Here is a 14454-nt window from a genome sequence, read left to right as displayed (position 1 = left end):
ATTTTTCATTGTTTTGATTTTTAAACATCAGTTTAATTATTATGTTTTTACACCAACCTGTTTTTTAAAGAAACATTCAACAATAAACAAGATTTAAGTTGGACTGATAAACTTGCATCTGTAGAAAAGGCACCCCATGCTTTTTTGGTGTTTAAGGTCTGTTCAAAGCCACTATATCTCATCAAATTATAACCAAATAGTATATAGGTTCCACAGGAGTGCCTTTAAAGACAAGATACAACAAATATAAAAATAGCTTTAAGTCAACAAAACCACAAACCAATTTTATATGCATACATAAAGAATAAAAAACTAGACTAGATAACTGCAATATCTCCTGGTCTACCATGCAAAAACGCTATCTAATGATAATTTAATAACAATTTCACCACATGTAACATGTAAAGAATGGCTCTGAATCGAACAGAAAACAATATCCTTAAACTTAAGAACCGAGTTTACAACCATATGCCCTCATTTCAAGTTGCGTAATTAAAAAGATACTTTATTGTGTTGCAATTTTTGTTGTTAACATGTTTTTGTTGGATACGCAAAGTTCCGATAAATATAATTATTTAGTTTATATTTTTCATATTGTGCCGTGAAATTGTAAAAGTTAAATAAAGCTTAAATTTTTTTTCAAATATAAAATTTAAATGTATGTTTTAGTTAACTACTTATTATTAAAAACAATTGATTACTAGAATACTTTTTTCTGTTATCAATTTTAAATATGTTTTTATTTAATAGAAAAGCTAAATTATTTTTTTCTAATCTATATACTTTTTTATTATTTGTTTGTTTATTCGTACTTTACGATCTGCTATAGCAGTGAATTATTGTTGTAGTCTAATAAACTTGGCTTAATATTATTTTTAGTAACATTGTGTAAACAAATATTACTAAATGTAGAAAATGGTTTCAAATACCAAAGATGTTCTAGTAAAATAGTTATTCATAAAACTTTCGATACACAGTTTACAAAACAATACATTAATTACATGTTTAAAGTTTTTAATTACGCTTTACATTTTGTGATTCAAAAAAGTTGCCTGTATTTAGACTTAAACTATTTTAAAAGCTCTTATTTAGTTATGCTCGTAAAAATTTAATTTTTGATTGAATTTCGTTTATTTCTTCTTGTTTTTTTTACTAAATCTTAAACGATGAAAATTTGATTGGATATTAACTAAACATCCTGATACATAACTGATATCTATAACTTATATCTTTGACGTTTTATTTTTGGCTTTCAAAACAAAAGTAACCTTTTTAAAATAAATAAAGTTTAATTCAAGTTATATTAAACTTCTTTTATCAGTATTTAAAAATCCACTAAAAAAAGTGAATTAATTACAGGTCTCAGTTATATTCAAAGGGTAGCAAATTTAATTTCTATATAATATTTATAAAATCAAAGGCAACTAATTTAAAACTTATGGATAGCCTCAGATGCTAATTTTTTTTAACTTACTTTCAGAACTTAGTTCACCCGCAAAAACCAAGTATAAAGAATTTTTTCTAAATATTCTTTATCTATTTTACTAAGAGAACATTTTGATAATTTGTAGGCATTAGCAAAAAATTTGTAGATTTTAAGCTAAACACTTTCTCAAGTATATGCTACACATCTATGGTATGGTTAATAACCTAAACATTAAGCTAATTTGAAGTTATTAAAAAAACTGAGTTATATTTGTGTTTTTAAACGCTTTTATGTTACTTAAAACTACAATTTGAAAATCTTTTCTTTTAGTTGTTATGAAAAAAAATGTTTTATACAGAAATTACGCTAACTATTTTCTTTTTATATTCACTTTAGAACTAACATTAATATTTGAAGAACTGATATGTGCTGAATAATTTTATTTAAAAATTGTTTTAGATATTAGATTACTTATAAGTGAAGAGTATTAATAATACAGGAACATTGCGATGTTAAAAAATTATATTGTGAAATAATTAAAGTTTAACTATTTCAATTAAACCTAGATATTAGTTTTTTAATATCACTAACTTATTTTTAATTCTTTTATTTGATAGAAATTCAAAAAAAAAACAATCATTTATTTTATAAGTTAAACACTGGTTATTAGTGTGTACTATGGTGCTTATAAAAAACGCGACGCTTGAGTTTTCAGCTGAAAAAATTACTTTATAAACAAAACCCTGTTCAAATTTTTACATTATTTGAAAAATTTTCATGCTCAGTTTTCTGCAAAAAACATTTAAATTACTTGTGGCTAAAATTACTAGTGGCATTTAGCTCTAGTTATAACCAACAACTAATTTTTTTAAATAATTTATTTATGTTGTAAACACCAGCTTTAAAATAAATGCAAAATATTGAACTTTTTTTAATTTAGAGTTTTTTCAACTCTCAAGATATAAATGTGTAACCCTTGGCCTGGGTTAAGGGATTACTTTTATTTTATTTAAACAAAAATAAGTATTTACTTCCACATATACACAATACTCCAGTAGTAGTTGTTCTTTATGTGTTTATTTCAACAAAGCAATCCAAAACATACAGTAACTAAACTTATAACAGCTGATACCACAAACCAAAGAAAACATAAATACTCTTTAGCGCCAAACTACAAACTAGTGTTGTAGAAATCAAAGTAAAAAATAACAAAGGACAAATTGTTACAAATGTAACAACAAATGAAAATTTCTACCAAAAGAATTAATGACCTTCAATTTTTTAATATGTAGTTTGATGTGAACTTGCAGCATAATAGAAAATGTGATTTTTTGTGATACCCAGTTCATAAAACTCACCACTAAACAAGCTTGGCTCAATGAAATACTTTTTAAACCATCTAAAACTTTGCACAATGATATTTTACAGAAATTGCTAAATATAAAATTTTTTCAACTGAAAACTCACAAATTGTGTTTTTTATAAGCGTCCTTAGCGTATACTGTACAGTGAATATTTTTTTTTTAAACAGAGACATTTTGTTTAAAAAATAGTTTTACCTTAAAAAAAAAAATGCTTATATAAGAAGTTTACAGGAGTGTCTTTCAAGACGAGATACAATCAGTACAAGTAGACCTTCAAGTCAAACAAATACACAAAAAATATTTTATCAGCATACATTAAGTTTAGACAACAATATTTTATAAACTCTTATAGTTAAAAAGAACTAATGGATTTCAGAGTTTCAATAGTTTAAGCATTTTCATGTATATAACAAGCATATAGATTTGAAGCATGATAAGAATAATTTGGATCCATATTCTTTACATAGGATGTCTGATTGGTAACTATACTACATTGTACGACTGACTTAAGCTCGTAAAATATAAACTGAAACATAAAATGTCTAAAACGAAACTCAAATCCGAGCTAGGGTACATTTTTAAATAAAATAAGCCCTTTAGTATTAACTTCGAGGCGTATATTAAAAGAAGTATAATAATTAGGTAAAACATAGTATACTTAAAACAAAAATTAGCTTTTAAATGACTTTTAATATTTTTGTTTGTTTGAGCTATGCTGTTTTAAACAGAAATTCAAAAACCCAAAGAATTGCACCATGTTACTTAAGTTTAAAGCAAACTTTGACAAAAGTTTTAAAATTACAATAGAACACTAAATTGTTCAAAGGTATGAAAAAAATATGAACATAAATGTACAATACAAACATTTAATTATAACCACTAGTCAGTGCACGAGATCAGTTGTGAGAAACGTTTCACAGAAATTCTCAGAAATACCTGATGCTTCATCTGAGCTTGTTTGTGACGTAATAAAAGCACTTTTGAACTTGAAATGTTTTTTAATTTCTTGATAAGCTTAGTTGTTTTTGTGCAAGAATTAACATTCTTTCATTGCTACTTTTTAATTTTGAAAGGTTGAGAAAAACCTAATCTGAATTAGTATTAGTTTAGCACTTAACTGTTTTTAATTTTAAAATTTACAAAACATTTTATAAAAGTTTATTTTTTGATATACAAAAAAAAGAAAATTGGTATAGAACGAAACATATTTCTAACTTTAAATTTCATTTACAAAATTTATAACACTAAACTAAAAAAAGTATGTAAGTAATTTATATGATAAGTATGAACTTTTTATTTACAATAAATAAGTAAATTTCAGAATTCTTTAGGTTTTCCCTTAGCAAAGTTTTAGTTTAGTTTTTTTCTAACAAAAAGTTTAAGTTAAATGCTGTTACTACACTATAAACAAATAAAATACATCTTCTTATGGTAAAAAATAAAACAAAACATATGATAAAAAGGGACACATAAACAAGAGTATTGAAATAAATAATGCTTAGTGTTTATAAGTACTAAAAATTTATTAAAACTATAATTCAGGACATTAGTATTTTTTCAATAATAAAAAAATAGTGTTTTTATAGACAAGTTATTTAGAAAATCACAACAACAAAATTTGTTACAGTTCAAATAATGTATAAAAATTTCTAAGATAAATCAAAAAGAGTGAACAATGAAATAAAAAGAATTATTTAAGTATTTAAAAACATTATAAAATTAATAATCTCAAAATATAACAAACAAAATACCAGTAGTATTGTAATGATATTAACATCTCATTTTCGTATTTCAAAGCGGATGTTTTAAACTGTTTTACGCAGATTTCGTGACGTGCTTCCAGTATTAAAAACAAACATTTTTATTATTTCAAGGAGTTAATTTCAATCCGACGAGTATATATCGGCGTTTGTATTTCAAATACGCGTTAAAGTGAGTTGCAAATTTATTGCGCGGTATGATCTAGTTACGATTAAGTTTAACGTTTTACTTCAATTATCGAGAATCAAGAAAACGTCTGCATCGCGGAGTTGATGTTAGTATTAATGTAACTTTACGATTGTTGATACTTTTTATAGATTTTATTTGTGTCGTGATTTAATGGTTTCTTTCTTCAGAACTAAGAATTATTATTGAATATAAAGTAAATTGCATTTATTCAAAGTGTGTTTTATTCATAACTTAGGAATAAGTTTGTAACCTTATTAAACTAGCTCGTAAGATATCCTTTGGTTAAAGTATGACCACTAGTAATCATTTCAAATTTTTAATATTTTATTTGCTACTAATGTATTTAACCTTTTTCTGACAAATATTTAGATTTATTCTAACTATAATAAGTTTTATAAAAAAGCACACTAATTAAGTTTCTTGTATGATTTTTTTCAACAAATTTTTGAGAACCACCAGTCGGTTTAGTATATTGTACGTAACTGTTTTTACTAATCTTTTAGATTTTGTTTTTACCTGTCAGTTTTTCAAACATAAACAGTTAAAAGCTAGATTACTTAAAACTGATATGTATATAAATACTTAAAAAGCATTGTATTTTTGTATAAACGAAGCTTATTTTTATAGAAAATTAAAAGAAATTAAACTTTCCGCAATGCAGTTTATTTAAAATTTACAAAAACTAAAATGAACAATTATTTTTTTAGTATATCAACATACTTAAAACTTTTAATTTGTGAGGTAAAATGTTTTAAAATATAAAGTTAAGTTTTGTTTTGTATATACCATGTATGTATTTTAAATGTAGCTTACTCTGTACAAAAGTATCGCAAATAACAAATTTAGTGATGTTGTATGTCAGCTAGAATATAAACATTTGTAAAGACTTTATAAATACTTTGTAAAATTAAAGTATATAGTTAAGGGAGGTTATGTAATAACAAACATCTCATCAGGTAGTTCTAAGTGATAAGTTGATTATATTCATACTAATAAAGAGAATATAACTGTAGGTCAAATCTAATAAAATATTACAACTATTTTTAAACGCTAGAAGTTACTTTTGAGCAATTATATTCACTTTTTAATTTATATATTGATGCAGATCACATTTTTCAACAAATTTATAAATTGATTATTTTTATGATATTTGTCGGAGTTATTAGTCGCATTTTTTGATTATTCTATACTTATACTAATCTGTAAACATTATCAACCTTTAAAAACTATACAGATTATTTATTAGTTTTCTCTAAAAAATACTAATTAACAGTATTTAATTGCTATATCTTACTATTATTTTATTTTTCTTACAACTTTAAAACTATATTAAGTCTTTACTTGATCAAGTCTTATACGCTTCAGGATAAATTATTTTTTGCTTTACATTTGTTTATTTTTAAAATATTTTTAACAAATTAAAAATTTTTGTTTTTAACAAGCATTGTTTAAAAGTTCGCATTTAAAAATTAAACTCTTTTAAGAAAAATTACTTTTGCATTATACTTGTTATTTATATTACAGCTGTAAAAGTTTATGTTATTTTTAAATTGTTTTATAAAACAATTTTCTTTAAATTTAGTATTTAGGTAGAACTTTACGCTATAGTAATATTTTTTAAGGACAAATAAATATTTTTGAAATTAAGTTATACTTTTTAAATAGCGTTGTTAACTACTACAACTTTTTTCTATTTTATATCAATTTTTTTTTTCAGTAGTTTTTTAAGTTCGAGGTACTTGTAAAATAGCTATTACAAAACCAAATACTTTAAATTTGTAAAGTTTAAGTAATTAAAAGAAAAAAGTAAAGTTTTTTTAGTAATCTGTTACAACATAAGATTGTATTACATTAAGAAGTTTTAAATATGTCTATATTAACTTACATTGAATACTTTAAGTTACAGTTCAGAAAGTCATTAACTTTTTTACATATACTTTTTAAATGTACACTGTTTTAAATACTTAGATATAAAAATCAACAATATAGGTAATTTATTCTTACATAAAATGTTAAACTTGTGATACCACTAAATAGTTGTTAAAGTTTAATTGTTATATAAAAATAAAACTGTAGTATTTAAAAGTTTCAGTAATTAGATTTATCTTAAGTTAGTGTTTAATTAACTTTTTTTTTATTACAAATTATTTTTTATTACTAGATGATTAAAGTTTAAACAATCTGTTTCTAACAGTATTTCAGTTTCTAACATTATATATATCCATTTTTACCGAAAACTTAGGACAGACTAGTATCTTTTAAATATAATTAATACTTTTACATATTAGAAAATATACTTTTTTTTTTTTCAAACCAAAGCTTTTAAACTTAACCTTAAGTTTTTGTATGTAAAAAGATTACTTTTACAAATAAAGTTAATGGCATATAAAGAAATTAGACAAACTTTTTTGATAAACAAATAAAAATAAGCTATACTTTAATATTTTAAACATACTTTGAAAATTATTTTAAAGTATTTCAAAAGCTAACAATGATTTGATATAGAAATAAAAAAATTAAATATAGAATACGTACTTTAAAACAAAATTTAAGTACATTAAAAAATATTTAGTACAATATTATAAGTGTATAAATCTGCTTAGTGTAAAGTTAGACAATAAAATTAATGTTTTAGTTAAAAAAAAAGTGTATGAAAGTTTAAAAATTTATACAAAGTATATTGAAAATAGCAAAGTAACTTTCCAAACGTTTTTTCTTCAAACTAAATTATTCATCGAAGTTTTGATAAATTATTTATTTTGTTTGCAAGCTAAAACTTATTCGAAAGCTGATAGCTATGAGCTTTATAAACTTTCAGAAAAGTTTAAAAATAAAATAGTATAAATATTTACATATTTTATTATTTTCAGAGAAATAATTATTTTCAGAGAAAACGACTATAAATATTTACGTATACTAAAGTTTTTAAATAAAATATGTTAAACTTAATTTTGAAGAAAAAAAAAGTAAATAAAACTACTGTTGAACAAACTACTATAAACTTATAATAAAATTTTCGTTACCTTATACTAAAAACAACAAAACTGAAAACAATAAGTTACTACTAAGCCTACTAAATATATATTTTGTTGTATCAAAAAAATTGTTTAAACTTGTAATTTTTACTTCTATTTAAAGGTGTTTTTCAATTTCATGAGTTAGAGTATTTTGTTCAACTAAAAAATAAATTAATTGTTATAAACATGTTAACTTGTTCCGTAAAAAAATAAAAACTTAAACCTGGTTCTTTAAATTTACAAATAGATTATTTTTTTTTATTTTTGTAAAACTAGTTGAAATTTTTTTCAACTGGTTTGCTAATGGATGTTAAGTTCGAACGGTTATTGTGCACAAATTCGATGTAATTCAGATAATATGTTGGTTTATTTTAAATTTAGTTTACAGTTGTCTATACTTCTTCGGTAAGGTAAAACAACACAAACCAAACGCTACTATACACGTGTTTCTAACTTGATGAACCTTCTTAAGAGTAAGTGTTATATAAATGCATGAAGTATGTAAAACGCATATGAAATATATTTTCTATTTGTGTTTGGTATATTTTTATAAGCTACTTTTACTTACCATATGCTTTCTACAAAGTATGTAGAGAAAATAGATTATTTAAAAAGTAAAAAGTTTGCAAGATTAACTAAAAATATTCCAAATTATTTATTCATATTTCTAGTGTAGGTAAACTTAGTTTTATATCGATTTATCATAATAACTATAATTTAATATTATTAGTGCTTTATGAAATAAGTTAACACATAAATTAATATATATTATTTATATATACTCTTAGATCTAAAACAAAATAAAGTCAGAACTATATAAAGTCTAAACCATATATTGTAAAATATTTATTGTAGCCAAATGTTTTGGTTATAAAAATAAGTTTCTCAATGCTAAGCCTGTACAAAAAAAAGATTATAAATTTTTTATATGTATGAAAAATATATTCGGAAAAATTTTAATTGCACAAAAGTACATAAAGATAATCGAACTAACTGGTTTTTTGTATATATTTAAGTTTAATTTTAGTATTACAACATTGTAGTTTTTGATACTTTTAAATCAAAAAGTCAAGTACTTTTATTTTGTACTCATGTGCATGTAAAAAAGATAAAGTCTAAGACAGTCTGTTAGATTTTAAAGCAATTAAAAAATAGTCAAAAAAAAAAAAACACAATTTCATACTGAACAACAATCTTAAAACATTTGTCTGTTATATTTACACTTGCAGGTTGAAAATAAGATGAATTGTAATTATCAGTTGAGGTACGTTGGCTAAACATGAGTTGCATTTCAGTTGAAACTTTCTAGCTGATGGATTATTTTTTAGTTTACTTTTTGGCTTAAAAATTTAAAACGAAAACACAACCATGCTCATGAATACGAAATTCGCATGAATAATTGAATTTGAAAAGTTTAAAAAGAAACTGTAACATTTGTAATGCAGTGAAAAGCTGAATTATTCAAAACTTTTCTTCCAAATTACTTTTTGTAAAATGAAACTTTTTCAGTTTGTTTTTTATCAGTTGCTGCGAAAAGATCTTCTGGTTTTAAAATTGCTTGTTGTGACGTAGTAATGCATTTTCGTTTTCTGTTGAAAAATTAAAAAAATAAACAACGTTTTTGAACTAATCCGTTAAGATTATTGTAAAAAGTAGTTAGAAAATAGAATTATGTCAAACAGTTTTTATTATTATGAACTAATTGTAAAGCAGATTACCCATTTAAAGTTATTAATAAAACTTTTAAGCAATAAACGTTTAAAATATAAGTATTTTATATTTATGTATTTCAAAACTTAAAAAATATCACTTCTAAAGAAAGAAATGATATTGATACCCTACAATATATCGCAGCTTAATTAAAGCTACTTTATGCTAAACAAAAAGAGAAAATCAATAAAAAAACAATTTGGCAAACGATATAAATCATTATCTTATATGCGTAATTAAGATTTAATACTGTAAGAAACAATAAACTTTTTTTTACTTTAATCTGGCTAAAATAAAAGATATTGCTTTAAATACGAATGAATATTACTAAAAATTATGTTTTGTGAATATTAATTTGTTTTTATAAGGTAATGGTGTTTAAACTGGTTTATTTTTCTTGTCTTTGTTGTTTAATGTTTTTAAACTACAAAAATATACTGGTAAAAAGCTTTGGTTAACAATAAAAAGAAAATGCTTTAAGCTAACCTTGAAAATAGTTCTAAATATATCAGATTTTTTATATATTAAGTTAACTTTTTCAATCAAACCGTTTTAGTTTTTCCGAATTTATAACAGACCACTACATATACCTACATGTGTTAGATCTGTTTAAAAAAAAACTTTACTTCTTATTTATAAAGTTGAATTCATATTACCATACTCTAAGAAAGAAAACATTAATTAAAACACGAAGTATACTGTTTTGTAAAAGAAACAATCAATTTCTTTTGCCTTAAAAAAGCTAAATGAATGAGTTTTCATAAGAAAAAAAAAATTGTTTGTAAATTAGTCGCAAGTAAAAGTAGCTTTAATGAAAAACTACATTTATTTGAAAGTATGTTGATTTTTAAAATACTTAGATGCTTTTGTAAATTATTTTTCATAGTAAACTTGATAACCGACTTTCAAATAAGGACCAGAATTACATAAATTTGATGAGATAATTCTGTTCTGTTTGAAAGTGGCAATTTTATTGATTTAATACAGTAAACTTAATTTTCATTAGTGATACATTTTGTTCAGATTTTCTCTGCTGTATTTTAAAAGCATGATATTCTACTTTTGTTTTCTCATTTTTGGTAAAGTTTTAAAGATAAAATGTTTAAAAAGTATTGTAAACAAACCTAAAATAATCAAATTACATTTTGGTGAAAGCTAGACGTTTACGTAAAAAAATATTGTATAACAAAATGTTGCTCAAAACATTATATTGTTATTAAAAATATGTTTTAAATATAAAAAAGACGATTTAATGTTTAATTTAAAGAAATAAAGTTTTTTCGTTTTGTTGAAATTTTAAAAATTCTCAAGTGTTAAAAGCTTATTTGTTCATTTAGCTTATTTTAGCTAAATTCATTTAGCTAAGGAATATAATTCTACCTACATTAAGCTTTATAAAAATTTCAAGGTAAAAAGTTTTATTTATTTGGAATGTACTATTTCGCAAAAAATAAAAAATTAAATAGTATTTATGGTTTTTTGTTATAAACGTTTTTTAGTTTAAAAAAAGTTGCAACATTAAGGAATTAATTTTCCTATTTCTTTCCAAAAGTCTATCGACTGATAGTCACCAGAAAAGAAAATATAGATCAGTTTTTAAGTTATACAAATAACTAAAACGTTGTTAAAGATAAATAATCGAAAAACATTGTTACATGTGCACAAAACAGTAAATTATTTCAGAAATAGTTGTTTTCATAAATAAATATTTATTGAAGGTTAACTTATTGTTTTACAACAAAATTCGCATAAGTAATAGTTTATTTAAGTTTACTTTTGAGTTTTTTGATTTATTTAGTTTTTAACATAAGTCAAAAGTTATTTTTGTGTCAACAATTGTAAAAAAAGTACCTAAGTACAACAACAAAAAATGCTTTAAACTTATTTTAAACTAACAGAAAATTTAAAATCAGTTCTGTTAGTTTATTTTAATTTTTTTAAATTCAAGTTTAGCATAAACTTTTATTTATAAACTAATATTTTATGCAACAAAAAAGTAAAGAGTAAGTTCCTTATTTACTCGGATTAACCTACATTAGTTTGAGTTGCTAAGATTAATTGCTAAACTTTCTTTCATTAAAAATATCTGTAATTCTGAAGCATTTGCAAAAGCAAGAAACTTTAAAAATAAAAACAGCCCCTGTTATATTTTCACAGCGATTTTAAGTTATTATAACTTCTTTACTTATAGGTATAAGTCAATGAAACATATACGATTATCTAAATATATTTAAAACAATAAATTTCAAAGATGATCAAAATAATATATATATATATATTAAAAAAGGTTTTTAGCAACAACTAACTACTACCACACTTTGAAAATTCGTAGCTTAACAACTTTTTATTTTGTAAAGATATATTTACTAACAAATTATGTCTTTAACAAAGTTTCTTAATGTTGAAAATGAAACAAAAAACTTATAACAGTATGCTGAAAATAAAACTTAACTTTTTTATCACTTAAACATACGTTTTTAAGAATATAAAATAAAATTAAGTTGTTTTTTATTAAGCAATGGTTTCCTCTAAAATATGTGAGTACAATTACTTTTAGCTAAAAAATAATAAGAAGTCACCAGTTTTAAATTTCAATCACTGCAACAATTCTTCAGTTTTAACTTTTAAATAAAAAATTTGGAAGTGTATTCAACTTCACTAGCTTAATCTTAATTTCATTCTATTACATGGTGTTTTTAAAATTAATATTAATAACCACTTTTATTTTTATTTTAAACTATTTTACTTACTTTAAATTATCTCGTATACTAAGATTAAAAGTTTTTAAAGTTATGTTTTTAAGTAAATACACAACTTTTAAGCTTTTCTTGTTTAGATATTAGGAAATAAAGCAAATTGTATTTAATCAAAATACCTTAGCATAACTACCAGACAAATGTTTTTAATCGTAGTTTTTAAAACTGAGACATAAATTGCTATAAATAGAAATAAAATCAATTTATAAATCGATTATTACGTAATGTGTTCAGCTATTTTGAAATCAATAAAACATAGGAGAATTACTTGTATTGTTTTAATAATTATTTAATTTTGTTGTTATTTAATACATAAGATAGTTAATTTTTTTCTACTATCAAGCTTACAGCATAGAAAATAACTAATAAAATACATTAAAGGTATATTTTGATTACTGTTTAAAAATAACAGAAAATATAAAGAACTTTATACGAAAAATTGCAAAAGTACTTGCAGTTTTTCAGGGAAAATAAAAAGTTATAAAGACTAAGTTTAAACTTTTTGTTTATCAAACTAGCGCAAAAGTCAAAAACCCCTTTAGTTCAATTTAAAAAAATTTTAAAGGATGTTTTTGAGTAGCACCTTAAAGTTTTAATTCTGTAAAAACAGAAGCAAAATGTACTTGTAAGTTTACATTCAACAATTGTACGATTGAAACATATTAAAATTTTACTACGAAATTACAATATGTAACTTAACACGGTATCAGTATGCGTCAATCACACAGAAGGAGAATAAGTTGGTTTGTAATTTCAACAAAAAGACCATTCATTTGAAAACTAAAAAGTTTACTTCGTGTGTGCTGCAAGAAAGTATTTATTTATAAATTATAAAAACTTACTGTTTCCTACATGTTTAAGTAAGGTCAAGAAGTTTTTCGAAAAAAAGTTTAAAGTTAAAAACTAAAAGAAATTAAAATTCGAAAATGTTTTAAATTAAAATAAGCTAAATAGTGTTGTCTTTTGTCCCAAATACATTATAAAATTATTCAAAAAATTCAATTTAGAATTTATTTTACTTAAAAAAACAAGAGATTACCAACCACTTTTTTATGACGTCACAAAACATGCACTATGACATCACAATTGCCTGTAGAAATGTCACGGGTTGAGAATTTAGCAAGAAACAAGTCACTGATGCAACATTTCCATATATGGTGTTATGACGTAGCATGCCCATATACGGTGTGATGATGCGTTATTACGTCACAGTGACTTTGTTTTTTGCCAAGCTCCCTACGACCGCTATTTATAAGGTTGCTATGAAGAGTTTTTGTTGCTAAGCAGTTTGTTATTTTCAAATTAAAAAAAAAATATATCTTAGTAACTTTTCTTTTTTAATCTTGGAAGATTTATTCTTCAACCAGAACAAGTTTTGAGGTTTGCTTGGTAGTCGCTAACTGAGATTCCCGATTTCGTTGCTAGGTGATGACGTTTCTGTTGGCACGTGACACCTTTGTTATGACGTCATAAACAAAGTTGTGCAAGTGCCAAAAGAAACGACGTCACAATTGTGAAACTATCAGGAAAATATTCTGAATTTTGTTCAACTAAAATGTCTGAACTTTATTCCAGTCACATAAACTAAATATGTGTCATAAAAAATTACTTTCTCATTCCTAATTTCATACTTATTGTCACTCACAATGCAAAAATTCACATTCTTTCTGCCAATTTAACACTTAATTTATTTCTGTTACAATTTCTCAATAGTCTGTGCATTTCTTGCTTTAATATTTTTAGCTAGCTTTATTTTTTTGATGTTTATATCTTTTAAACACAGTTTTTATTTCTTGAAATAAAAATAAAACCTTTTTTTGAGATTAAACACTAAAAACATATAACAGTTGTTGTGCAAAACACTGACTTATGAATTTAGTGACTTATAGAATGCACGAACAAAAAATCTTTAGTGACTAATTAAAATAAGCTTACTCAGTTTAATATCATTTTGCTGACAAGTTGTTTTTGCATTGCTAATAAGCTGTTGTTGCTGATTTTATATGTTTATATATTTATAAACTCTAAAAACGTCTATTTATACAGATTTTGATAAATCTTAACACTATTTGAAAAACTTAGAAAGAAACTCCTTTTGGTAAATAAATATAAAAAAAGATCAAAAAATACACTGACTATAATTAAAACAAAAAACTTAATAAACTAACAAAAAAACTAATAATATTTTTTCAAAGTTGATATAAGCAGTAGCTTAACCACTAGCTAGTAAC

This window comes from Thalia democratica, chromosome 1 (assembly GCF_965202585.1).
Source record: "Thalia democratica chromosome 1, ktThaDemo2.hap1.1, whole genome shotgun sequence".
Classification (NCBI taxonomy): domain Eukaryota; kingdom Metazoa; phylum Chordata; class Thaliacea; order Salpida; family Salpidae; genus Thalia; species Thalia democratica.
This window is presented reverse-complemented; position numbering follows the sequence as displayed.